Source organism: Carettochelys insculpta, chromosome 12 (assembly GCF_033958435.1).
Source record: "Carettochelys insculpta isolate YL-2023 chromosome 12, ASM3395843v1, whole genome shotgun sequence".
In the NCBI taxonomy this organism is placed as follows: Eukaryota; Metazoa; Chordata; order Testudines; family Carettochelyidae; genus Carettochelys; species Carettochelys insculpta.
Window position 1 is genome coordinate 6223605 of NC_134148.1, and position 26469 is coordinate 6250073.

Consider the following 26469-nt stretch of genomic DNA (forward strand, 5'->3'; position numbering starts at 1 on the left):
ATCCTCCGGCAACGAGGGTTACTGATTTCGAAATACCGCACCTGCGATTTCCAATTTATTTTGAAATCGTGGGTGCGTCGTGCACCCGCAATAACAGCTGTTATCTCGAGCTAAGTCTGTAGTGTGGATGTAGCCTGTCAGAGCCAGGATGCTAGTCTAGGTGGAATACTGGTCTGATGAGGTAGACCATCTCCCCAGTAGCTGTGCCCTGGCAGCTGGTCTCACCATCCAGTGCTCTGTGAGTGCCCTCATGTCAAACTCCTGAAGGCGGTTTGCTCCAGAAATGCCTTCACGTGTGTTTGGATGTCCAGCTCTGGCCTTTGAGTGCGACATGGGGCACTTTAGTGCTGCATGCAGTCACAGTCCCAACCAGCAAGCAGGCTCAGCATCTACTCCATCTGCTAAGGCTCCAAAACCAGGATCCGTGCCCTGGGATTCATGTGCTCCCAGGTTGCATGGGAACACTCCTGCCAGGGTTCACATCTTTCAGAGCCTCACTCCAGCTGGGGCATTTGCAGCTCCATTCTCACCGGGAATCCAGGCAGCAGCCCTATAATGTGTCTGTTTGATAAGAGGGTCGTTCCCAGGAACAATGAGCCATAATTGGATTTTGGGGTTAACCGATATGCAGAAAAAAGAGAAGAGCCATTGGATTTTTCTGTTCTGCCTCATCAGGCATTGGAGCTGTCTCTCTGCTGAGAACAGCTCAGGAGAGGTAAAGTTATTAGTGATTGTCGGAGCATGTTGAGACCGTCTCCCTCTTGTGTTCAGTGGAAGGAATCTGTGTGGCCTCTGGGAGGCTCAAGTAAGGCAATGAGAGTTAATATCCCCTTCCCCCAGGGAGATCATAGAATTCTAGGGCTGGAAGGGACCTCAGGAGGTCATTGAGTCTGGCCCCCAGCCCCAAAGCAGGACTGACCCCAAATAAATCATCCCAGCTGGGGCTTTGTCAAGCTGGGATTTAAAAACCTCTGTGGATGGAGATTCTGCCACCTCTCTAGGTAACACATTCCAATGCTTCACCACCCTCCTGGTGAAATAGTTTTTCCAAATACCCAACCTAGACCTCCCCCTCTGTAACTTGAGACCATTACTCCTTGTTCTGCCATCTGTCACCACTGAGAACAGCCTCTCTCCATCCTCTTTAGAACCTCCGTTCAGGAAGTTGAAGGCTGCTATCAAATTGCCCCGACTCTTCTGCAAACTCAGTAAGTCCAAATCTCTCAGCCTCTGCTCAGCATCGCCTGCTACAATTGCAGTGCAGCCCTCCTCCAAAGAGGGGAGAAGGTATGAAGGCCATGCACATTTGCATTGCTTTGGGCCGGCAGTCTTGGGACCTGGCCACCTGACAGGGTTAGCTGGCATAAATGCAGGGGGCTTCGCTGAATCTCATATGCACCAGCTGAGGCAGTGGCCCTCAAGACATGTCCTGTGTTGGACCAGGACAACCCTATTCCCCTAGACTGAATGCAGGACAGCTGGTAAAATTATCCAGCCAGTACAACAGCAATCAAACCAGGAGGTACTGCAGGAGGGAGGGACTGTTTGTTAGCACATGGCTGTGGCTTCAAAGGGGCAGGAGAACTCTCCTGAACTCATGGTGGTCTCTGGTGAGGGAGCCTGGGGCTGGGGGTAGGAAGATGGAGTCTCACTTTCCCAGTTCTCTGCCCATTGCTGCCTGGCCTTGGCCTGCGTCACATTAAGAAGCTCCAGCATCTTGTAACCACGCTACTGGGGCCCAGGGGAGGTAGAGACTACATCCCTGCCAGAGGGCAAGACAGATGGGGCTGACAGCTCAATCCAGAGGGATGCACTGAAGGGTGCAGTGGGGGAGTGTTGTGAGCCAGGCCAGGATGATATTCTGTCTGTCACCAAGTCCACATCCTCATGGGCCTGGTGATCAGACCTGACAGGCCCGGTACAGCTCCTGGGCATGGCTGAGGAACTGATCTGAAGAAACAGCAGGGACGGAGTAGTCAATGGGGCACAGCACCATCTGTTGTCAGGAGGGTAATCCTAAGACAAGGTCAGGTGCACATTTGCTTGCAGGGAGAGAGATGGAAGCAAGGTTAATCCCCATCCCAACCTCCCTTGCCCCTGTTCTTGGACAGCTGGTGGAATGATCAGACAAGCCAGCAGCTCCGGGCTCTCCCTTCTCTCCAGGCCATGACTGGTCTCTGTGGCTGGTAGGATGCGGAGAAGCCCTGGGATTCAGTGCTTGGAACCCTCCCGGGCAGGCCCAGTGTGGGTCATTGCCAGGATGTTGTGAGTTCAGGCGTTAGTGAGCACAGAACCTCGAAGAACCTCTGGCGTTGTTCTGTGTCACTTAGCTCCTCCCTTCTCCAGGTGCCTGAAGCCAGAGTCCCATCCCGGCAGCCTTGGGGAAGGGAGACCTTCCTTAGCCAAGTCCCTCAGCTGGGAGAGGGAAGGAGGGCGGAGACAGTGTCTGATGGTTCTGCATCACATGGCCCAGCCTGTTCTGCACAGGGGGGTGCTGGACACTGACTGCACCAGCCCAAAGAGAGACAAGGTCGATGAGAGAAGAGCTTCTATTGGACCAACCTCTCCCCAGCAGAAGCTGGTCCACTGAAAGAGAGCATTTCACCCTGCAGACAATGGGGCCACTGCACTGCGCTGCACAAGGCCCAAACGCCTATTGTGCTGCATTACAGAGAGGCTGCTGCTCTACCCAGAAAGGTGTTCAACACCGCCTTGAAGGAGTCTCACTAAGAGCCCTCAAGAGTGCAATCAGGGGAACCTCAACTGATGACTGAATGTGAACAATTACGGGCCCAGCCAAACCTATTCAAGTCAATGGAACGACTCCCACGGATTGCAGTGTGCCTTGCATGAGGTCCTGGATCGGGGACAATAGAAGGGAAGGGTGAGAAGAAAATGGCTCTGCTATTAACTTGTGTGACACTGAGCAAGTGGTGGCATCTGTTTCCTTTCCCATCTAGGGCTGTCTTTGACAGGTAGCCTACGCAGTTTTTGGGACGGGGTTGTCTCTTATGAAGACGGAAGTACAATGCCTAGTGCAATGAGATTCAGTCTCAGCGGACACCTGCCAGGGCTACTGTAATACTGCTACGACTACTGCTAATGTACTGCATGGGGCCACAATCAGATTGCCATTCTCAGTTCCGCCCCCCAGGACAGTTTTATGAAGCTGGAGAAATGCACTATTTCATGTTGGAAAAGCACACAGAGATAATGCAGATGTGTGAACAGATCTCAAGAGCTGTCTAAACAATCAAGCGCCTGACTCCTTGTAGAATAAGCATGAGGATCATTTTGGGATCAACAAGAGTTTTATGATATTTCCAGGCAAGAATGCTGCATGTTTGAGGGCAGAGGGTGTGAAGAGACGCTCCTACTGTCCATTTTCCTGGCCTGTGGGCTTCAAGAAGCCAGTTTTCAAATGAGCTCCTGGGGTTGTCACCCCTCCCAGTTCTTCTCTCCTATGCACAGGGCAAGACCAGCTGACGGTGTGACAATTGGTCCTCGAACCCAAGAGTGCAGAATTTGTTCAGCTTGTGACACTGCAGCAAAGCTGTGTTGCAGCAGCATACAGTACTTGGTGTGAGTGTTCACGTCCCCAGCTCTGTTTGTAAGAGACCTCTTCCTTTGCCCTCTAGTGGTTGGGTCTTAGCAGGGTTAAGGGGCCTGCGACTCCTGACAGCTGAGGGACATTGCCTAGCTGAAGTGCTTTTGGAGCTTGGCTGTCCCAGCGATTTACCTAACGACGATGTCAGTTGGACACAGCACGTGGGCCGCTTAGCGCATTTCATCCAATGGCATTTCCCCAGTGTGCTCATGACAAGGCACAAGTCTGTCAGATAGTTTAACACATAGGGAGCACCCCTCTGTGGCAGCGAGACCGGATGAGCAGGGGTTGGGCCTGTTCCCTTGAAAACCTCTCAGCAGAGATGGATCAGATGCAGGTGAGAGACATGAAGAATTTACTCCCTTGGTCTCCCTGGAGGTGAGATGGTTAGGCCTGAGCTTAGGACCTGAGGTCAGGGAACCAGTTGGCCGGCCCTGGTTATTTCTGGTGTTGCTCTGTATCGTGTTCCCATGTCAGCGCAGACAGATTGTTAGCACTGAGGGAGGCTACTGCCCCCTTGTCATTGGCCTGAGATTTACAAGTACAAACCCTTCCTTTAAAAGTCCAGGACTTTGGAGCTGGGGCTGCCGACAAGCTCCTCTCCCGAAGCACCTGCCACCACCAGGATCAGACCTGTGCCTGAACGTGCGGTGAGGATGCCCGGGCTGGTGGGAATGATACCTGCGCTGATTGGAAAATGCTGTGGGGACTTCCAGGGACAGGTGCTGCATAGAGATGAGGAGGCACCCTCTGCATTACCCTGATGAGTGGATCTACCCTGGCCCAGTCAAACTTCCCTGCTCATTTGGGTGACTCGCTCCTTCGTGGGTGTAGCCTGTTCCTAAACCAGCTGGACATAAGGAACTCCAGAGGTGAACTCCTGGCCCTACTCAGTCCCAGGAGTCTGGCCATTGGGCTGAACAAGGCCAGCAATTCACCCGAAGGACTTGGGTCTGGGGGGAGGCAGGGGACCACGTGGTCATGGATCCAGTCCATGGTAGTGTGGGACAGGCTCCCCCCTCCCCAGCTCCCCCATCTTACCCACACCTGTCTTCCCTCTTCTCCTGTCTTTCAGTTAGCCCCTAGACTGCTACTTGTCCCCCAATCCTGATCTGTAACTCCGCCCGCCCCCTCCCGAATCTACCCCCATGCTCCCTGCTGGCTGCCCTGCCTTGCCCAGGCGGTGTACCCCTCCTGTCCTGCAGGCTCTCGGCCTAGTAGCACCGTCCCCAAGGACCTGGTGGAGGTGGGTGACCACCCCTCCCGGTTTTCCTGGGACAGGCCCTTATTTGAGCTGTCTCGCAGGTGTCCCGACTTTTCATAGAAAATGGGCAAATTGGCCTGGATTTTGCAGGGCTCCTGCTCCCTGGCACCTGGGGTCTTGGGGCAGCTGCCCCCTTCCTGGGCACAGCAGCCCGGGCTGCCAGGAGGTTGTGGTACCTCCTCCTCCGCTCCCCCTCAGCGGGAGGCTGCAGCCGCCCCCATGGCCCAGGAGCCCGACATGGGGCAGCAGCCCCCGCAGTCCCGGATTTGCCATAGAGCAACGTGGTGGCCCGAGGCGGAGGCCCTCAGCCCGCTGCCAGGCCTCGGGAGCAGGCGGCCACGTGCGCTGCCCGGCGCCCGGGGCGGGGTCAGTGTGAGCCGGAGCGGGCAGCGCAGCCCGGCGGCCGCCGCTGATGTCACGCGGGGCGGGGCGGGGCGGCCGGGCGCCCCTCCCCTCCCCGGGCAGCAGAGCAGGCGGCGGGAGAGCGGGCGGGCATGAGCCGGCCCCGGCGGCCGCGGGAGCGCTCCAGCCGCGCCGGGAGGGAGCACTAGGCGCGTCCGCCCGGCCGAGCCAGAGCGCGGCGCTGCGAGCTCGCCCAGCCCCAGCCCCTTCCCGCGGGGCCCCGCCCGGCTCGTGGCCGGCGCTCCCGGAGCGTCGCACGGCGGAGACCGAGCCCGGAGCTCCCGGGGCCGGTCCCCAGCGCCTGCGGCGGCGCATCCTGGCAGGGCAGCCGGGCACGGCGGGTGAGTGCCGGGGTAGGGGCGGGAAGTTACTTGTGTGTGGGGGGGACTACCTGGGGGCGGGCAGGGGGTTGTCTGTGGGGGGGACTACCTGGGGGTGGGCAGGGGGTTACCTGTGTGTGTGGGGGGGACTACCTGGGGGCGGGCAGGGGGTTGTCTGTGGGGGGGGGACTACCTGGGGGTGGGCAGGGGGTTGCCTGTGTGTGGGGAGCGGGCAGGGGGTTGCCTGTGGGGGGGGGACTACCTGGGGGTGGGCAGGGGGTTGCCTGTGGGGGGGGGACTACCTGGGGGTGGGCAGGGGGTTGCCTGGGCAGCAGGGCAGACAGGGGGTTACCTGGGCAGTGGTGTGGGTGGGGGGCTCTGTGGACAGGGGCTACTTGGTCAATCGCTCAGCTGGGGCAGCTGGGACCCCCTGCCTGCACGAAGGGTGTGTGGTCGCAGCAGTGGGAGCCTGTCTCCGCTGGCTGGTGCTCGGGGTGGGTTTGGGGCGGGGGTGCATGTAGACACCCAGCCCAGGCGGAGAACCGGCCGCTTTCCGTGGCACAGCAGGCAAACCCAGCTCCATCGCTGCTGCAGGGAGAGAGGTTGCTCGCTCTCCCCCAAGCCTCGCTGGTTTCCTTCCTTTCCTTCTCTCCTGGCTGGTACCTGTGGGGCTCTCGGAAGGGGCAGAGTCCCAGTAGCCTGGCCTCGATGGTTTTCTTTGTCACCTGCATGGGCAGCAGTTCAGGAGAGGCAGGGAGGGGAAAACAGACCGGCAGCTCCCATGGGCGTGTCCCAGCACGCCCCAGGCTGTGGCGTGGGGCAAGGAACATCATTCTCCTGTGACACCTGGGTGTTCACAGCACCCAGGTCCAACAGTGCTGTGTGGCCATGGGACAGTCTGCCACCAGAAGCGCCCCTCACCCTGGCGTGGGATGCTCAGGTCCCGCCACGGAGCCTGGTGTGTGAGGTGTGATGCACTTGCTAGCCACAGTCCCTGCTCACCAAAGCTGAGTGAAGCTGTCTGGAGTGGTCCACTACAGCTGGGAAACAGGCCAACAGCCCCTCACCCAAGCTAAAGCCCCTCTCCTGCTCTGCCCCACAAGCCCACTGCTGGTTTGGGTGCAGCTTTCTGGTGACCTGGGCTAGGTGACAGTGCTGATTTGCAGCAGGAACCGGTGAAACAAGGTGGCTTTGCTAGAGTTTGGCTTTGAGACTCAAATGGGAAATTCCGGGGCTCAGGAGCACAGGCTGAAACCAAAGGAAAGATCCGTGTTATGATGGTAGCCCCTACTGGGACCAGCAACCCTTCTTTGTATGCTCACAGAGGAAAAGAGGAGCCCTGTTCCTGGAACCATCACCTCTGTTTTACAGCTGGGGGACTGTGATTTGCTCAGGGTTATAAGGGAGTCTAGGGTGGTAAATCCAGACCTCCTGGTACCTTACCCAGCCTGCTCTGGAAGTCATCCACACATCTCTTGTTTTGATCAGCTCAGCATCTCTTGCCTTTACTCTATGGGACCAAATGGCAAAGGAGGCTTACCAGTCACACCGGGGAGCAAATGTGTTATTTCCTCCTTTTGCTTGAGAGTCACGGAGTCTGTATGTGAGTAGGGTACCAAGGCAAGGATGAAAGGCTCCCTCTCTTATCAGATGTGCTGTGGAAGATACGTTACCCTCTGGTGTTTGCTTTGGAAAAATCCACGGGGACAAAGATCTTGGCAGGTGCAAGATGACAGCTAATTTTCATGCACTGGAGAGTGAGTTGAAAACACTGTCTCCATAGGGGGTGTGTAGGAAGGCTTTGTACTAGATTGCAGAAAATCCCTAAATCAGGCAAAACCTGAATGCACCAGTAGAGTTGTGCAGGGTGAACAGGAGGGGAGGGAGTTGCCTACTGTCTGTAGCTTGTGTGTTTTGTTATGGAGTGAAATAGGCATGGAAGATGGAAGCTTCCACCCCACTGCTCCTTGTTCTTGCTATAAAACTGCATGTTAAAGAGTGAAAAGCTTCCTAAGGTGGAATTCCCAGGCTGGGAATTAGAGGGGACACCTTTCAGTGTGGGTCTGTGTGCAGGAACTCTGATGGGAGTAGGGGTATGGGGGAAGAACCTAGTACCCAAGTTCCCTCCAGATGGCTTGGCATTTCCTGGTGCGTAGCTTCTTAGACATTCCCTTTGCTGGACCTCTCAGGAAAGTGGTTTGGCCCTTATGTCATTAGAGAAGCTGTGGTTTGCAGGGCGTACTGGTCAGATAGTTACGTGCTGCAAGTGGGTGGTCTGGAGACACCTTCCAGGGACTCTAGAGCTAGTGAGCTGTAGTGATTGTTCAGTAGGTCTCTCTTCCTGCATTTATTAGGTAATCCACTCCCTCCATAGAGGCTGCCTTCACCCGGACAGCAGGGCAGTCCTCTCCATTTTGATAGCTCCAGAGGAGGAGCTCTGGGCGCATAAAGGGTCCCCAAGCTCAGCTAAGACTGGAGGACTGGACCATACACACCATCTGTCTCCTTTCCTCCACGTCGCTGCTGAACTCCATGGGTCTCATCCATTGAACTCCAGGGTCTGATGCTGATCAGATGTCAGGAGCATCCACAGTGAGCAACTCTCCAGTGGTGGGGTCCCAATGGGGCCATACAGTTACCGCAAAATCAGGTCTGTCTGTGGCTGGAGCCCGTCAGGAGTGTGTTTGGGGCAATGCAGTCAAAAAGGGAGAGAACTTTTTTTTTTATTGCTCATCCAGATGTGCCGTGTGTTGCTCTGTACTTTCATTCACATGCCTTCTCCGGCAGTGAAGGGAACCGAAGGTTTAAAGAGACAGTACCCGGTTCTGCTTCTGATGGCTTTAGGAGCTGAGTGCAAACAAGCAAAGTCACAATGGATAGAAACTGGGGGCCGGGGGAGGATTTTGTTATGATCTCTGCTTTTAGGATCTAGAAGACAGGACAGTGTGAGAAGGGCCCTAAAGGTAACAGGCTAGTGCTTTGCTACTGCAGAAAGTTTTTCTGTAGCTGGTACCTGTCTGACAAGCCCTTATGTGGGTCCCTCCCAAGGGAAACCGGAATGGTTATATTTGTTTTAAAATCCATAAACAGAGCCCCTGATGAAAGTGAGCCAGTGAGCACACCCAAGAGGCTCCGTTCCTATTGAGCTAGCAGCTCAGAGCACAGAGGTCTTGCACAAGAGATCCCTGCGGGCTGTGATGTGTACGACGGCGTGCAGGGGAGCAGTGGCTGCATTGGAGGCCTGGCTAGTGGCAGAGTGCAGAGCATAGCCCCACAAGGACTACGCGCCCCACCTTGGGTGGGAGCAGTGAGCTGCCTCTGCTTGTTCCCCATCCCCCCCCTTGTCCTGCTGTGGGGCGCAGCTACAGGAATTAAAGAGCCCAGAAACAGCGCGTGTTGTGAGGGAAGGTTCCTGCCTTCATCCACACTCTCCCCAGCCGGCTTCCCTCAGAGCCCAGCCCAAGCGTCAGAGAAACGACTGAGCCCATCTTAGAGTTCCTCAGAAGTTGAGGCGGTGCCACCCTCGCCCAGTCGCACTGGAGCAGCGCCGGAGCTTGCTGGGTTGTGTGAACGCCTGCTTCGGTGGAACTGTGTGGGGGAGTTTCTAAAGGTTGGTGGCCAGTTCCAGTGCCCGTTAACGACTGTGGGAAGACTGCCAGGACGCCGGTGGGCCTTGGGCCGAGCTCTGTGCTTGGAGCCACCTCCCGGACGTTTGGATTATCATCTAAAACTTGGATGAACCTTTCTGAGGCTTGCACTACCAAAAGCGTCTCACAGGTCCCGTTCTTTCCCTCGTGGCTTTTGGCCCCAGCTACTCTCTTCCGTTACGAGCTTTCTGCACAGACGGAGTAAAACTGACATTGAACTGAGGTGACGTTCTCTTGATCTGAGCGAATAACAAGAAAGAGAGCTCTCTATTTGAACAGGCCGAACCCATCTCCATGGTATCTGAGCGCATCCCTGAGCTATAACGTACACACGCAGTCTCAGGGGGCAGCCAGGGTAGGCTGTCTCTGCAAAAGCTATACTCTCGTTATTTGAGAAACAGATCTGTGACAAACCTGGGTCACGTGACAGGGTTGCTGTGTGTCTTGTGGGTGCCCTAATGCAGCGTTGCTGTGGGTAAGCTGGGGCAAGGTGCGTTTGGGACCATGCTCTCGTGGTGCTGAGGTAGGTGGCCATCCTGACCAATGGACAGCAGCTGCTGTGGGAAGGTCTGGCCACATCAATCCACTGAACCCCTCAGGTGGTCTGGGCTCTTGCCATGAGGCTTAGCAATCCATTGAGGCTGACGGAAAGAGGTTGATTTGTGTGATTTGAGTATCTGGCCTAAGAGAGAAGGCACAGCAGAGTCCCTGTCTGCTCCCCCGGGAATGCCTTCAGGAGAGGGCTCAGAGTGGGTTGCCAGATGAGCTTTAGTTTTTAAAAGGAGCAGCTGGGGGTGGGGAGTAGGGGCAGTTTAGAACAGCACGCTGAGGAGGGATGGTCAAATTCCCATGCATGGGAGCCTGGGGCAAACTATCCCTCTCTTCCTCCTGACTAAATTCCCCCTCTTCTAAATATTAAGTACTAGCCGTTTGCGGCTGGTTTTACCCGTGGCTTGGTGGAGCAGTGGGCCTCGTGTTGGGCCGTTTTGTATCCCTAGCTGAGAGAAAGTGCCTCGCCGAGTAAGAGTGTGAAGAGCTTAGTGACCTGGGAGGCAATGGCTATTTGGGCATAAGCTTTCATGGGTAAAATGCCCAACACCCAGCCGGGGAAGGAGCAGCTCGGTGTTTAGAGCATTGGCCTTGTAAACCCAGCATTGGGAGTTCAGTCCTTGAGGGGGCCTTTCAAGGGTCAGGGGCGGGTTAGATTTAGGGGTGTCCTGCTATGTGGGCAGGGGACTAGAGTCTCAGAGTCCCTTCCAGTTCTATGACATGATGAAACCCTCTTCGCCAGATGCATTTCAGTGGCACATTTGGCCCAGCGTACTAGCAATCTGCTGGCACACTCAGCCATGGAGGCTAAAGCCAAACACTGGCATTGGTGAGTATTCTAGGCGGCTGCAGTAGAGCAAGGGGTGAGGTTTGCGCAGGAGAAAGGGAAGCAGGCTGATCTGCCAATGAGGATATTTAGGAATAAAAGAGCAACAATTCGGCAAGTCTTGCCAGCTGGACGAGCACCTCTAGGACAGTTCACGCTGGAGGTCTGAGAGACCTAGAATAACCTGTTGCAATGTGTGATGTTGTATCGCAACACGTTGATGCTTCCTCTCTTGATTTGGCGCTCTTGCACCCTGACCTGCTGGCGTCAGGTCGTGAGGCTGGACTGCAAAAGTCTTGCAGTTGTCACTCGCCCTGGGCAAAGAAAGGATAGGGGCTGGGGCTGAGTTTTCAGATTGTGTGTGGTGTGAATTTGTTACAATTTGATTTATGTGCCAAATAAAAAAAGCACCTGCCAGTGGGCTTTGGATCATAAGAGCTTCTGACAAAAATTGCCACAGCAGGCCTTAAAATACCTGCAAATCCAATAGCTTATCCTCCCCCTTTGCAGGCCAAAGTAATCAACCGTGGGTTTAACCCTCACAAAATAACCCAATTGTGTACCTGAACATAAGACCTGCAGGCCAGATCCTCAGCTGGAGCAAATCAGCTGATTTATGGCATTTGCAGTTCAGGATGTCTGGGAAATGTCAGCTTTTCCGACTCAGGGGGTTCAGAGGGGAGCAACAAGCATCAGAGACTGAACACGAGTCCCCAGCCTGCTTTGACAGTGGTATGACAATCAGAAATGCCACCTGGATTCTCTGTGCATTAAACATTTGCTTAACTACTACTAAAGCTGTTCCTCTGGCTGTTAAAGCAGTATTGACTCTGGGCTCCCAGGTGGCCAGAAGGGAAGGAACGTGACATCCAGGCGCTCAGGAATGCTAGTCGGAGCGCTGCCGAGCTTGCTCTTTGATTATGTGTTCCCTATACTAAGGCACATTTAAAAGCTGCGAACTTCAAAGTTCTCTATATTTTCCGTACCATTGCAGTGCGTAGCTCGTGAAGCAAGTTGGGTCTGAGCGAGGCATTTCATTCTGCTCCAGACTGGACCTCTGGAGTGGAGTAAGTGAACAAGCACCTTTTATCAGGCTGGAACGTGAGTGGCTGTGAGCGATGGCAAGGGGACACGCAGAGTGAACTCTTCAGCTTAGTGGCTGTGACACAGTGGCAGAGCGAGGTGGGGACCTGGCTGGATTAGAGTTGACCCAGACCGCCACGTTTGTTGGAGGGCTTCTGGTCTTCTACCTTACCCCCATGTTAGGAATGCACAACTGGGCTTCATAGTCTTTAGTTGAACTGAGGCTTTGTGTCCAGTTCTGGCCCCCATGTTATAAGAGGATGTGGACGCATTGGAGCAGGTTCAGTAGAGGGCGACAAAAACAATGAGGGGGCTGGAGCGCTTGGCCTACAAGGAGAGCCTGAGGGATTTTGGGCTTATTTAGTTTGCAGAAGAGAAGAGTGAGGGGCGATTTGATAACCGCCTTCAACTTCCTGAGGGGGGTGCTTGAGAGGCTGGCGAGAGGCTGTTCTCATTGGTGAAAGATGACAAAGCAAGGAACAATGATCTGAAATTACAGCGGGGGAGGTCTAGGTTGGATATTAGGAAAAACTATTTCAACAGGAGAGTGGGGAAGCACTGGAATGTGTTACCTAGAGAGGTGGTGGAATCTCCATCCCTAGAGTGCTGGCTTGACAAAGCCTTGGCTGGGATGATTTAGTTGGGGTTGATCCTTCTTTGAGCAGGGGGCTGGACTCGATGACCTTCCGAGGTCCCTTCCAGCCCTAGGATTGTATGATCCAGGACAGCCTGCGTCTTGATGGAGACCAGCACTGTAATAATAAACAGAGTACCTTCCCGCCACCCTCTTGCCCACACCCTCCACTGCTGTCATTCACTGTTGGTGACAGCCTCACGTAGCTCTAGAGTGAAAATCATTGCTCTGTTTCCTTCTGCTCCCAGCCCTCACCCTGCCAGAGAAGAGTTACTGACTCTTTGGTGCTCTCTGGGTTGAGGGGCAGGGGAGGGCGTGGAGTTTCCGTGTAGCTGCAGAAGGGCAAGGCCTGGCTTTACTCACAAGAGACAGACCTGAAGTGGGCCCAGATCCAAGGACTTGAGAGCACTGGGGAGGTTCTGAACCCCATCCCGGATCCGGGCCTGGCATGGTTGGAGCCAGGTCCCAGTTCAGAGGCCCAAGTGCCTCCCCAGGAATAACGAGAGGCGAGTTGTTTGCAGTGACAAATGCACAGCATGGGAGGATGAGAGGGGAAGGCGACAGAGGGTGAGGCCATGGTCTGTGAGGGAAGGAGGTGGCGGAGCTCTCCCAGGTGTGGAGGAAGAAGGAATGGAGAAGCCTGGACTTGGGTTCCAGCATGTCTGAGAACCTGGTGTTGGGCGGTGGCCAGCCTAAGCTGGTGCTTTGCGGGAATGGATAAGGTTTCCCAGGCAGCCCAAGCTGGCACGTCTGCTTCAGCAGCAAAGGACACCTTCAGGAAGTCACGGCTAGCCTCCTTGGCTGCAGCTGGCCATGTGCAGCCCATATGTTTGTGAGTGGCAGAGATGCCTACTCTTGGAGACGGGCAGGCATCTGCTGTTCCCGTCCCTACTCCTGCCCATCTGGAAGCAGGCTAAGCTGGGACAGACAGCAAATGGGGCCTTTCTCATGTCAGCAGGGGCTACGTTGTGGAGGGCGAGCCCCAACCGGTGGCCTGAAACTCTGTCCTGTTACCAAGCAGGTGTTACTAACTGCTGAACGCTGGAAAAATTCAGCCTGGCTCTTGATACCAGGACAGTGCTGGTGTCACTCGATGGTGTGGTCGGGTCCCAGTCCTCATTGAGGTGCTTTACTTCCATCGAAAGCAATTGGTGTTAGGGGTCTTTGTGGCTTTGAAGACCTGGGCTTAACTCCAGTGACCACACTGGCCTCAGTAACTGGCTGCTCAGCTCCGTTAATGGCCTTGCATCCTGAGGCCTAGCAGCCCTGGCTGGGAGGTTGGGAAAGGGTCAGGTGATCCCTGTTCAGGATGTAAGCTGAGCTGGATGAAAGCTGCAGTATGCAAAGGGAGGGATGCAAAGGGAAAGACCCAGCCCCTGCTTTGGCTAGAACAGCCTTGCTGGTGAGGTTTGTGACTGAATAATAAACTGATCCCTGGGAAAAAAGATCTAAGCTCAGAGAACAGCATCAGCCTCTGCTGTGCCTGTAGAGTCACTCCTGAGGAGTGATGGTGCGGGATTTGAACCAGCTCCAGGCTCAGCTCTGCCTCTCAGGAAGCTGCTAGTCGCATGCAGCATTGTAGCTGAATCAGTAAAACTCTCCTTTAAAGTATGTCCTGGGCCCTAAGCTACAAAACATAGCTCTGGTTCTCAACTGACTAAGCTTGGCTTGGTGCCTTTGGGTCTGGCACTTGGGTTTGGGTCCCAATAAAGGTCCAGGCCCTGCTTGTGAAAGTCACAAATGGATCTGGGTTTGAATTAGGAACTGCCCCCGGCTCACAGATCGGTGCGTTCGTTGGTAAGAACATCAGCGCGTCCACGCTGGGCAGAACCTAGGCCCACCTAGCCCAATGTCTTGTCTTCCAACAGAGGCCAGTGCCAGGGGCTTCTGAGGGAATGAACACAACCGGTGATCAGGTGATCTATCCCCCATTGCCCATTTCCACCTTCTGGCAAGCAGAGGCTGGGGACACTTGTGGGCTTTTGCATCTCTGCCCATCATGGCTAATGGAACATTGATTGACTTATGCTCTGTGAATTGAATGCAGTTCTTTCTTTTAAATCCAGGTACAGTTTTAGCTTCGCAGCATCCTCTGCCAAAGAGTTCCATGAATTAGAATCATAGAATCCTGGGGCTGGAAGGGACCTCAGGAGGTCATCGAGTCTAGCCCCCTGCCCAAAGCAGGACCAACCCCAACTAATCATCCCAGCCAGGGCTTTGTGAAGCCAGGACTCAAAAACCTCTAGGGATGGAGATTCTACCACCCCTCCAGGTAACACGTTCCAGTGCTTCACCACCCTCCTGGTGAAATAATTGTGTCTCGTGTGAAGAAATGGCTCTTTTGTTCGGCATTAGGTTAGGTTCAAGGAGTTCTCCCTTAGCAGGGACTGGAAACGGGTTTCCCAAATGCTCAGCACAGTGTAGTGGGGTAGCTGGGGTGAGGAGAAAAGGAATTTGTCAGCATGGTTCCATTAACTTTCCAGGGGCCCTGGATTATTAGATTTTTTGTGGGGCACTTAGGTTCTGGGAAGGGGCAAAGTGAGGGGCTTACAGTGTAGGAGGGGGCTGTGGTTTGAGGCAGGGGGTGGGGGGCTCCAACTGGGGGTGTGGATTGTGGAGTCAGGCTGGGATGAGGCATTTGGGGTACAGGAGGGGGCTGGAGTCAAGGGATTTGGAGTTCAGCGTCGGGCTCAGGGCAGGAGTGTGGATGCAAGAGGGGATCAGGGTGTGGGGTCTAGGAGGGAGCCAGAGTGCTGGAGTGGGCTCGGAGCTGGTGGTTCTGGATTGGGTCATGGGAACTAGAAGGAAGTTGGGGTGCAGAAGGGGGCTTGGGGCTGGGGCAAGGCATCAGAGTGCAGGGCGCTCACCTGGGCAGCCCCTGTTTGGTGGTGGGAAGGAACAGGTAGCTTCAGAACCTGCACCATCCTACACTTGCCTGAAGGCACCGCCCCTGCAGTTCCTATTGGCTGCAATTCCCAGGCAATGGGCACCGCGGACGCTCCAGATGAGGGCAGTGAAAGGACGGAGCCTCCTGGTGCTTGCAGAAACATGACTCCAGCATGGAGTGGGGAGGAATGACAGCATGCTGAGTGTCCCCCCGCAACGCAGGGGATTCACGGCTGCAGCTCTTAGCTTGGGGTGCAGCCCCAAAGCTCCTTTCTCAGGCTCATCAGCTGGGGGCAACCGCCCTGCGGTCCTGCAATCCAACAGGGTCCAGAACTCCCAGCCGCTGCTGCTGGTACAGCCACCCTGGGCCCTTTAAATCTCTGCTCTGGGTAGCGCGGCGGGTGGGTGAAGCATGCCGCAGTCTGGGAGGCGCTGAGGACTGGCTACCCCAGCCTTGCCCCTTCTGCCAGGGGCACAGAGCAGTCCCAGCTCCCCCAGCCCTGCCCAGGGGTCTGCCCCCACCACCACCCTTTCTTAAAGTGGCCATGCTTTCCGGCTGAGATTTAAAGCCCTCAGATGCGCATTTCTCATGAAAACATCTTCCCCTGGTGCTTATCGCAAGCACAGGTGTGTTATTCCCAGACTCCTGGAGAAACGCCCACATAAGTACCTGTATTTTGCCTCCCGAGAACTCCACTTGGTGTTGAATTTGCATTCCTTCCAGCTCCCCTTCCCCCTCCGTTGGCACAGTAGCACTTTGTGTGCTGGCAGTCTGATCCTGCTCCTAATGCAGTTAATGGCAATGCTCCGGGTCTTAGAGGGGTGAGCGTTGCAGTCCTGCATTTATAAAGTGCTTGAGCGGGAGGCTGGCTGAGTTCCCATCCTCCTGCAGTGGGGTAACTATAAGTACAGTATTTGTGCGGGGAGGGGAAGGAGTCCTCTTCTCTTTGAGAAAAAGGTGATGGATTTGTTGATTTCATGGCTCAGGCACTATGCAGTGTGCCCCTGCCGCCGTCCCTCTGGCTTTCTGTGCTGTCCTGACTGTCAGAGCCCTTGCCATGCTGGGAGAAAGCACTAAACTTATATCATATTTCACGGCCCACCCCTTAAACTGCCCTGTCCGCTTCCTTCCCCATCATGACCAGTTACCGAGGTGCTTGTTGGTGTCTGGGCAAACCAATGCCGTCCCTTTTCGAACGAGCTGCTGCCTGGGGTCTGGCTCCTCCGGGGATGCCATCCCAAGGCCCTGTTGGCAGTGCCCCCTTTCTGCAGCGCAGAGTGATTCGGCGGTCGCTGGTGTGGCATTATGCCTGCAGGTGGGCTGGAGCTGAACTCCCGTGTGCAGTTGCTCTGGGGCGTCACCCATGGATGCAAGACTGCTTTGCATGTGTGCCTGATCATTGCTGTTACAAGCCAGCCTTTCTGTCCCAGTGTGCTAGGTGCTGTACGTGTGCAGAGTGCTAGACATTCCTTCCCTGTAAGTCGGGGAGGGGGACTCCCGGCCCATGGTCCGGATCTGGACTGGGACCTGTCTGGGTCTGGACCCCAAGGCTCAGGGCTCCCCTCCATGGCATCCAGCCTGCGGCAGGGTGAAAGGTTTGTGGCCCCAAGCCTCATGGTCCAGATCAGGCAAGCTGCAGTTTGGGTCCAGCCCACAGGCTCTGCTGGGGCCCAGGGGGTGGGAGAGGAAGCGGCTCTGGGCTCTGCTGCCACTCACTGCAGTCCCCTGGCCGGGGAAGGAGAGGGGAGCAGCAGCGGCCTCGGTAGCCTACCCAAAGGCTTTATACTGCTGCCCTGATTGGCTGGAGTTCTGGCCAATCAGAGTGACAGAGGGCAGGGCCTGGGAGCAGTGGGGAAGAGGTGCAGGGTCTTGTGTGTCAGGTGCTGCAAAGATAAGCTGCACCCCATTGCCCAGCCCCCCATGCCCCCTCCTTCCTAGATCCCCCACCCCCCCGCACCCTTCCTCCCATCTAGGACACCCCCCATCCAGACTCTTCCCCGCCCCCCAGACCACTCCTGCACCCTGCTCTGGCCCAGGTCATCTGCCCCCATTCCACTCCTGCACCTCCCTCCAACCCAGACCCTACTGCCCCTAGCCAGGGACCACATCCGCGAAGTGGGCTTTTTGCTTCTCATTTGTGTGGCCCCCGACCCAAAAGGGTTCCCCACCCCGGCTCTGAGTGCTCACCATCGAAACACACAAGGCAAAGGCCAGTAGGGGTGTGGGGCGGGGGAGGGAACAGTGGCTCACAGCGGAAGCAACTTCCCGGAGTACCCTGAGTAAGTCAGTGGCAGGTGCAGGAACGGAATGCAGGTCTCCCGAAGCCCAGTCCAGGGCTGTGCCCGTTAGGTCCTGCTGCCCTTCCAAGCGCTGAGTTCTCCAAGGTCTCCGCAGCCCCAGCACTCTGGTTCATCCTCTCCAGTGAGGCTCAGTGCCCCAGGAGTTATGCTGCTGGAGGCGAGCGTTGAGCATAAGGGCTCTGATGCCTCACTCTGGGAGCTACTCAATATGCTTTTTTGCCTCTGTCTTCACAGAGCAGGTCAGCTCCCAGCACAGTATGGGAAGGGGGTGGGCAGCCCTCAGTAGTGAAAGGACAGGTGAAGGGTTACTGGGAAAAGCTGGACATGCACAAGTCCATGGGGTCGGATCTAATGCTCCCGTGGGTGCTGAGGGAGTTGGCTGATGTGATTGCAGAGTTACTGGCCATTGCCTGTGAAAATTGCTGGTGATCGGGGGAGGTCCTGGACCATTGGAAAATGGGCATTATATTTGCCTTCTTTAAACAGGGGGAGGACAATCCAGAGCATACAGATCACCCAGCCTCACTTCAGTCCCCAGAAAAGTCATGGAGGGGATCCCCAAGGAGTCCATTTTGGAACACTCGGGGGAGAGGAAGGTGGTGGGGAACAGTGAGCATGAACTCCCCAAGCACAGTTCATGCCTGACCAGCCTCATTGCCTTCTGTGAGGAGGTAACTGGCCCTCTGGACATGAGGAAGGCAGCGGATATGATATACCTTGACCAGCACTCCCACTAATTTTTTCCATCCATGGGCGGGATAAGTTTTGTTATATGCACCAAGGCATGAGTGGATGGTGCACTGCCAATAGGAACCCAGGCTGCCGGCTGTGGATGGCTGTAGGGCTCTGCTAATCAGCTGGGCAGCACCCGAATCTCTTCTGGCGGCCACCCAAGCACTCGGCTGATAGGGAACCCTGCCCTTGACTTAGAGGGACTTTGATATGGTCTCCCCTAGTAGCCTTAGTAGCAATTTAAAGGAGCGTGGCTTGGATGAATGGATCATAAAGGGGAGAGAAAGGTGAGTAGATTGTCAGGCTCCAAGAATAGTGACCAATGGCTCGATGTCTGGTTGGCAGCTGACCAATATCAAGTGGAGTTCCCCAGGGGTTGGTTGCACTGTTTTGTGCAACATCTTCATTAACGATCTGGATGACGGGTGGGTTTGCACCCTCAGCAAGAGTGCGGCTGAGAGAGGGGAGAGCTGGGGAGAGAGGTTGGTGCACCGGAGGGTAGGGGTGGGGTTCAGAGAGGTTGATGCACCGGAGGGTAGGGGTGGGGTTCAGAGTGATCTAAACAAATTAGAGGATTGGGTCAGAGGACATCAGATGAGGTCAACGAGGACAAGTGCAGAGCCCTGCGCTTAGGGTGGAAGGACTGACTGGGTAAGCAGTAGTTCTGGAGAATACCTGGGGGTTACAATGGATGAGAGGCTGGATATGAACCAACAGTGCGTCCTTGTAGCCCAGAAGGCTAATGGCATATTGGGGTGCGTTAGGAGGCGCATTGACAGAAGGTTGAAGGATGCAATTATTTTCCTCTGTTTGGTACCGTGAAGCCACATCTGGAGCGTCGTACCCAGTTTGGGCCCCCCATTACAGGAAGGATGAGGACAGATTGGAGAGAGTCCGGTGGTGGGAACAGAAGAGATCGGGGGGCTGGGCCCATGAGCTCTGAGGAGAGGCTGTGGGAGCTGGGCTTGTTTAGTCAGCAGGAGAGAAGAGCAATGGGGGCCTGGGTAGCAGCCTGCGGGCGGGTTACGAAGAGGATGGCGAGAGGCTGTTCTCGGTGGTGGCTGTTGACAAAAGGCGGAGCAGGGGTCTCACGTTGTGGTGTGTGAGCTCTCGGTTGGGTATTAGAAAAAACTACCTCACTAGGAGGGTGGTAACGCCCAGGGGAGGGCGGGGGAGGTGACTGCTGAGGAGGGACATGCAGGGCACTGGCCACATGGCTGGCCCCTCCACGTGACTCCTCCTCGTGCCACTCTGAGCCTGCAGGAGGGCCAGGGCGTCTTCCCTCCCTGTGCCTCAGACCCCTACCCTGCCCCTTCTCCAGCCCCATCTGCCCCACCCTGTCTTTCCCTCAAGCTCCCTCCCCTGAGCAGCATGGCCCAGGGACTCGCGGGGGTCTGGCACCAGCAGCAGGAGTGAGGCTCGATTCTGCCAGCCTGGTTTCTGGCCGTCTTGCTCAGGGGAGGGGCAGGAGTGCCCCCGCACTGGCCGGTGGGAGGTGGAGCGATGCAGTTGGGAGTATGGGGAACTGGCAGGCTAGGGCCGCGTCCCTTCATTTCCCCCCGACACTGCCAGTGAGCGTGTGCTGTGGTGCCAGGTCACCTCACTAGTCCAGCCGTAGGCTCTTTGCCCAGCCCCTCCCACCCACAGCATTTGAAGGGGGCGGGGGCCCCCTCGTGCCTCACACGTGTTGCCCCGGTGAGGCACTGGAGTGGGTTACCTAGGGAGGTGGTGGAACCTCCATCCCTGGAGGTTTTTACGTCCCGGCTTGACAAAGCCCTGGCTGGGAGGATTAGTTGGGGTTGGTCCTGCTTTGGGCAGGTGGCTGGACTCGATGACCTCCTGAGGTCCCTTCTAACCGTAACCTTCTGTGAGTCCATGAGAAGGGCAGAAAGCTTGAGGGACACATTCCCCATGTCCACGTTCCTCTGCCTGTTGCCCCTGGGGTCCAGCTAGTTGCCCCCATGCTCTTCAGTCTCATTAGCTCTTCAAGCAAGCCCTGCGCGTGGGGGCTCCGCAAGCGCTCCTTTCTCAGGGTGAGCCGAGCAGCTCTCCTTCCCCCGGTGGGAGAGGGCCTTCCATTCTTTTTGCTGCCCTTTGGGGTCCCATGCTGATACGGTCCCCCAGCTTTGTTGTGAAAGGACCCACTGGAGGGAGGGGCACAGGGGTCTCCTCACAGCTTCAACTGTGCTCCCATCCTGTTGGAGAGAACCTCTGGGTTGGCTCAGGGACCTGTCTGCGGTGGAGCAGCCCCCTGTGTCTCAGAGGCAGGCGTAAGAGCCCCACAGTAGCAGCTGCAGGGGAAGCTGCCTCCCAGCAGTGGTCTTGCCCTGCTCTGTAATGGAGATCAAAGGCTGAATCACTGGGTTTAATATCGCTTCCCAACTCTGTCACTGATGATAACGGCTGGATATGCTGGGGGCTGAGCCTTCCCCAGGCTCTCCAGTGCCAGCTGTCCATAGGAGGGCAGAACAGTGCTCTGGCCTGTTGCTCCACTGTCTCCGTTCCCGCACTTCTGAGAGGACCTGCTTCCTTTGCCCGTCCCTTCCAGGGCCAAGCAAGAGCAAGAAGCACTGTGTCTGGTCGTGTCTGAAAGCCTCTGGGTTCAGGAGCCGGTTCCGACCTCTGGTTTCCTGAGAGGGAAAGCCCCCAAGGAGCACGTGGCTGCCTTCAGATTAAACCCAGTTCCTTGGCTAGAATCCAAGGAGGGTTACAGCCGAGACTTGAGTGGGGACTTACTGGTGAGCTGTTCTCCTTTGGGAGACTCCCTTCTGCTCCGAGCAAGGGGAGGCAATGAGTTTACACAGGGGCTGGCTTTATTCTGTTAGCCGCTGGGCTTGTGAGAGGGATGGTGGCCCAAGAGCTTTAGAGATTCCTGGATATTCTTGGCAGGAAAGCTAGCCAGGCCTGGACGCTGTTCTTTTCTGTGCCAGGCCTGTGGTCTCATCCTTATCGCTTCTGAGAGAGATTCTTCTGTCTCCAGCTTTAGTATCCATTTGTATCTTTAAGCAGAAAGCATCTCCTTTAGGTTAATTGTTTTTTCCTTTGTGTTTACTGTGGGGATTAATGAGAAACTGCAGCATCAGGAAAATCCGAAACCGCTTCTTGTTTATTGTTTCATTTAGGAAAATGCTGCCGAGGAGCGGTGGGTTGGCCTGCCCGGGGCTGCAGGTTTTTCTGAGCTGCCAGAAGGACTCTCAGTGGGAGAGGGAAGGGAGGGAGAGATTTTAGCTGCCCTACTGGCACCGCTTCCACGCCTGCTGGACGAGGCTGGCCTGGCATCATTGCGAACACGCCGCCAGCTGGTGCTCTCAGGCTGTCCTGAGCCATGTGTGACCCCCTGTGGACATTGCTGTCAGTGGATTGTTTCTGGCTACCCTCTCAGTGTTCCCGTGGAACTCCTTAGAGGAACTCCTGCTAGCAGGGCAGTCACGGACCAGTGGTCAGGATCTATGGGCAGATCCTGGAGCCTCTGGCAGGTGAGCCACACCAACTTGGCTGGGAGGCTATCCAGTGCTGGTACTTCAGCTGCTCCTGGGATCCTCCTGCTTGCCATCCAGGGGGGAGAGGCAGAGAAGGGAGATGCTGATGTCAGCGCGTCCCCTTCCCCACTCCCCGTACCCCATCTCCACGAAGGGAGGGGAACACGACAGGGTTCGAGGTGAAGGGAGCTTGCTGCTCCTATGTCTGAACATGCTCCGCACACTTAAAGGGGCAGTGCAGATCTGTCACTCACACAAACACACATGGCCTTTCTCACTCCCCTCCCTGCCACAGGCCCACCGACGGGCTGGGGCAATTGCACAGGGGTGGGGCGTTTCGCAGGGGCCTGGCGTCCCAGCCTGCTTTGCCGCTGCTGCTACTGTGGTGGTAATGGTGGCTGGGAACTCTGGGCCCCTTTAAAATGCCACAGGAGCCCCAGTCTGCCTGGCTTCTGAGGGCTGGGGGGATGGCTCAGTGCCACGTCACGCTCTGGCTATCCTTGGCCCTGCCCCTTCTGCCCAAGCCCCGCTGCTTCTGGGAGAGAGGATGGACCCGGGGCCCCCACAGCATGCCCCAGGCCTGCAGCGGCTGTTGGCTCCACTGCCCAACCCAGTACATGCCCGTGGTGGTGATGTTACTACTTTTACTTCGTTCAAGGTGTGTTTTTTTTCGGTTTTGGACTGTGCATTTCATCATTTTTATTTCTCACTGATGCTTAAATGTAATTCCTCGAGCAGTGAGTTCTAACCTGCCTCGCCTGGCGGGGCTGGAGGAATTATCCCTGGGGTAATGTTTGAAAAGTAGACCTCAGTTTTTGGTTTCTGCTGGTGGCCCACATCTGCACATCACCTCGATATGGGTGCACCTAACCAAATACACTCCCTCTATTTTTTTCTGTCCATGAAATGCAGAACACTGGCCAGGAGTCTCCCAGAATCTGCTTAATCTGCTGCTGCCAAAATAGGGAGATCGGCTGCTAACAGTACAGCAACGCAGCGGGACTAAGGCAGACTCCCCCTGCCCCGGTCCTGCGCTGCTCCTGCAAGCGGCTGGTATGTCCCTGTGGCCCCTGGGGGAGGCGGGGCAGGAAGTCACCACGTGCCGCCCTTGCCTGCAGGCACTGGCCCTGCAGCTCCCATTGGCTGGGAACAGGGAGGTGTGGGGGCAGCGTGCAGAGCCACCAGTGCCTCCAGGAGCCACTGCTGAACGTGCCAGCCACTTTCAGGAGTGGCACAGAGCCAGGCAGGATGACCCTGCCTTAGCTCACTGTGCCGCCATCTGAGGTAAGCAGTGCCCAGTCAGTGGCCATCCTGAATTCAAACCCCGGGTCTGAACCCCCTCCTGCAACCCAAACCTCTGCCCCAGTCCTGAGTCCCTCCCGCACCAAAACTTCCTGCCAGGGTCTGCAACCTGCACCCCCTCCTGCGTCCCAGCCCTCTGCCTCAGGCTCAGTCCAGAGCCCCTCACGTACTTTGAACCGCTTGGCCGAAGACCAGAGCCTGCATGATCTTGTCTCAGTCTGGTGAAATGAGTGAAGATGGGGAGGGCAGGGTGGGGGCTCGTGACACTGGCAGGGCAGGGTTGGAGTCTTGGAGAAGGGGCAGGGCCAGGGGTTTGAGGTAGACCCTGGATTGTACTTGTAACCCACACACCTGTGGTGTATCGCACCTACACCACATACAGGCAGAGCAAGATCGAGTCTCCACACAAGCTGAGCTGCAAGACAGCTGAGTTCTAGCTCCAATTGTAGGGGCTCCCTCACTCAGCTCCAGAGGTCCCAGGATTGAGCCCACCTGGGGGTGGTTACGCACTTACATTCCAAAAGGGATCTCGCGCTTCAAGAGGTTGGATCCCACTGTGCTAGAACCCTGAACTGATTCCATTGTGACCTCCACAAAGGTGCCAGCTCCTTGCAAGGGCACGGGGAAGGGCAAGCGGTCCTTGCACTGCTGCATGCTAGTAGAGCTCTCCTGACAGCAGTAGGGTGCGTGCTGACCCCATCCACAAACAATGACCGGGACTTACCTTTTTGCAGCAGACTGGCAGGTGCAGGTCCAATTCAAAACGGAGCTCTCTTAAATTAAAGATGAGAGTAAACAATGCAATCAGCGGGGTGTTTAATTTTCATTGTAATTCAGCTAAAGGCCACCCCGTTGGTGAAGCAAGGGGTGGCTGGGAACCTGCACTGGTGTAACACGGATTGAAAACAAACCAGAGCAGCTTGCTAAATTAAGGCCAGAAAATTGAGTGTTGCCAGCCCTGGGGGATTCTGACTCCCCACGGTATCAGAGAGAGGAGGGGAAGCAGGCGCCTTGATGCTTGGGAAGGCTTAAAGAAAGGGAAGCAGAGTATTGTTATTTGCAGCTGTCCCCTCGCTCAGCTGCCTGGTCCACCGGTGCAGCTTCCAAGGCTGGAGGAGAGAGTCATTCTCCGAAGGTGTCACGTGTTAGTTCCATAGAGACACGAGGGGAAGGCAGGGAGCAGAGCAGAGAGAGGGAAAGAGGTAAAATCAGTCCTGGCTGGACTGCGCATGGGCTTTTGGTGACTGCTTTTGTTCTTGCAGGTTAGGTAACCCCTGTGTCTGGCTGCTGGGCTCATGGCAGATAGGTTGAGAGAAGCCCTCCGGTATCTCCCAGGGCCGGGGTGGGAAGTAATTTTTGATGCGGGGGGGGGGGGGGGGGGGACTGCAAGATTTTAGCAAGTGGTCAGGGGCTGTACTTTTCTGTGGAGGAAGTGCGGGGTCTGGGGCAGAGGCTGGATGCAGATGGGAGCTTGGGGTCAGGGACGGGGTGCAGGAGAGGGTGTGAGGTCTAAGACGGGCTGTCATTTGGGGCAGGAGATTGGGATGCAGGCTCTGGGGTGCAGAGCAGGGTTCTGGCCTGGCAGAGGGGTGTAGGAGCGGATGCAGGGTCTGGGAGGGGGTCAGAGGCTGGTTCTCCCTGGGAGACGCTTCCCTAAGCGGCATCCCTGCCTACCAGCAGCCCCAGCCCACTGGCTGTTCCATGTGGCTCTCTGTGCTGCTGGGAACTCCTGGCAATGCCCCACCCAGCAAAATCTCTCAGCTTCCACTGGCTGGTTTCTTGTGCTGCCTCCAACCCTGGCAAAACCTCTCAGTTCCTATTGACTGGAAACTGGCCTCGGGGAGTTGAGAAATTGTGTTGCACTGCCCCTCTTCCCCCAAGCCTCTGCCCTGGGGGGACATGGGGGCGGGGTCTAGCGTCTGCAGCAGGGATCCAGCCCCACCACTCACCGACAGCAGCCGAGGACAGTGGACTGACGCAGCTCCGCTTCTGGGCTGCCTGCGGTGTTGCTCTGCTTCCCGCCAGCGAGTGGGGTGGTGGTTCCCACCCGAGTCCTGTGCTAGTAGCTGCTGCCCTTCCCCCCACTGCTGCCGGTGAGTGTGCGTGTGGTCAGTGGAGGAAGGGTAACTGGACGAGACAGGTGGGGGTGGTGGAAACTGGGCGAAGCTGAAGACCGACCGAGGCCTTCACTTCGCCGCGTTGTCTCCTCTTCACACTGCCAAGCAAACAGCCTACAGAACAAAGGCCGGGCGAATGCAGCGCTCCCCTTTATCTGGTTCCTATTCACAACCAAATCCGGCAGAGCAGAGATGTAACAGGCATCCCCTCGGTAAGATGCGCTAATGAAGGCAGCCTGCTGCATAACTTGGGTGAAAGGACTGTAGCCCAGAGGAAGCTGCATTTAAAGTTTTTATGTTTTGCTGAGCGGGAAGGAGCAGGGCTGCCAGCCCCGCCGGTGCTGAGGCGTTTCAGGCTTCCGACTGAGACCTGGGTTGCGCAGAGGATATTTCTGCTAATCCTCTTCCCTGGGGTGGAGTGATGAAGGAGCCATCGCAAATGTGTCTGGGAGGTGGGAATTCTGCAGTATCAAACCTGCTGGTGGAGCCCAGGCCACTGTGTCCAGTGACGGCTGTTCAGAGAGTTGCCTGGATTCTCCCCCTGCACACACACACTTCTTAAATTCATTAAAACATTGTTTTCTTCTTATTTCGGTTTGGACTAATGAGCCGTGTCTCACTCTGACAATGTGCCACAAGCAATAAATCTCCCCAGTGCAGCCTTGCTGCCGGGAGCACCCTGTGTTCCTGCACTGAACTGTCACGCTGGGTCATGCCCACCCATCGCTCTTGCACTTTGCCCTTCTCAGTTACTCACAGCAGGGGTGGTGAAAAAAGTGCATGGAAGTTGCCTTTCCCGGGCCATAGGCTGGCTTTGGGTGAAGTGGGCTGGTGGGGTTGAGATTATAAAAATGTGCCAGAACCTCAAGAGGTTGTCAAGTCCAGGCCCTGGCCTTGAGGAAGGGCTAAGTCAACCCTACATCATTCTTGACTGGGATTTGTCAAACCTGTTCTTGAAAGCTTCTAGTGAGGGGATTGCCAGCCTCCCTTGGAAGCCTGTTCCAGAGATTGACTGTCCTAAGCATGGAAAAGATTTTCCTAATATCTAACTCAAGTCTCCATTGCTGCAGATTTAAGTCCATTACTTCTTATCCTACCCTTGTTAGACATGGAGAACGATTGATGACTGTCCTCTTTATGACAGCTCTCAGCGTACCGGAAGACTATTAACAGGTGCCCAATCAGTCTTCTTTTTCTAAACATGTCCAGTTTTTTTTTTTAACCATTCCTCAAAGGTCAGATTCTCTAAATTTTTTTAATCCTTTTTGTTGCTCTCTTCTGCACTCTACAATTTGTGCACGTTGTCCTTTAATTGAAATG

At 55.8% G+C, this 26469-nt stretch overlaps 1 protein-coding gene across 2 annotated transcripts in view; it reads left to right on the forward strand.

Annotated features, from left to right (window-relative positions):
• The first annotated feature begins 5366 nt into the window (after positions 1-5366).
• Positions 5367-26469, forward strand: part of LINGO1 (leucine rich repeat and Ig domain containing 1) — a 541157-nt gene continuing 520054 nt past the window's right edge. For both annotated transcript variants that reach the window (XM_075006532.1, XM_075006534.1), the window contains exon 1: positions 5367-5614. The gene's annotated coding sequence lies outside the window, so the exon portion shown is untranslated. The remainder of the gene's footprint in view (positions 5615-26469) is intronic.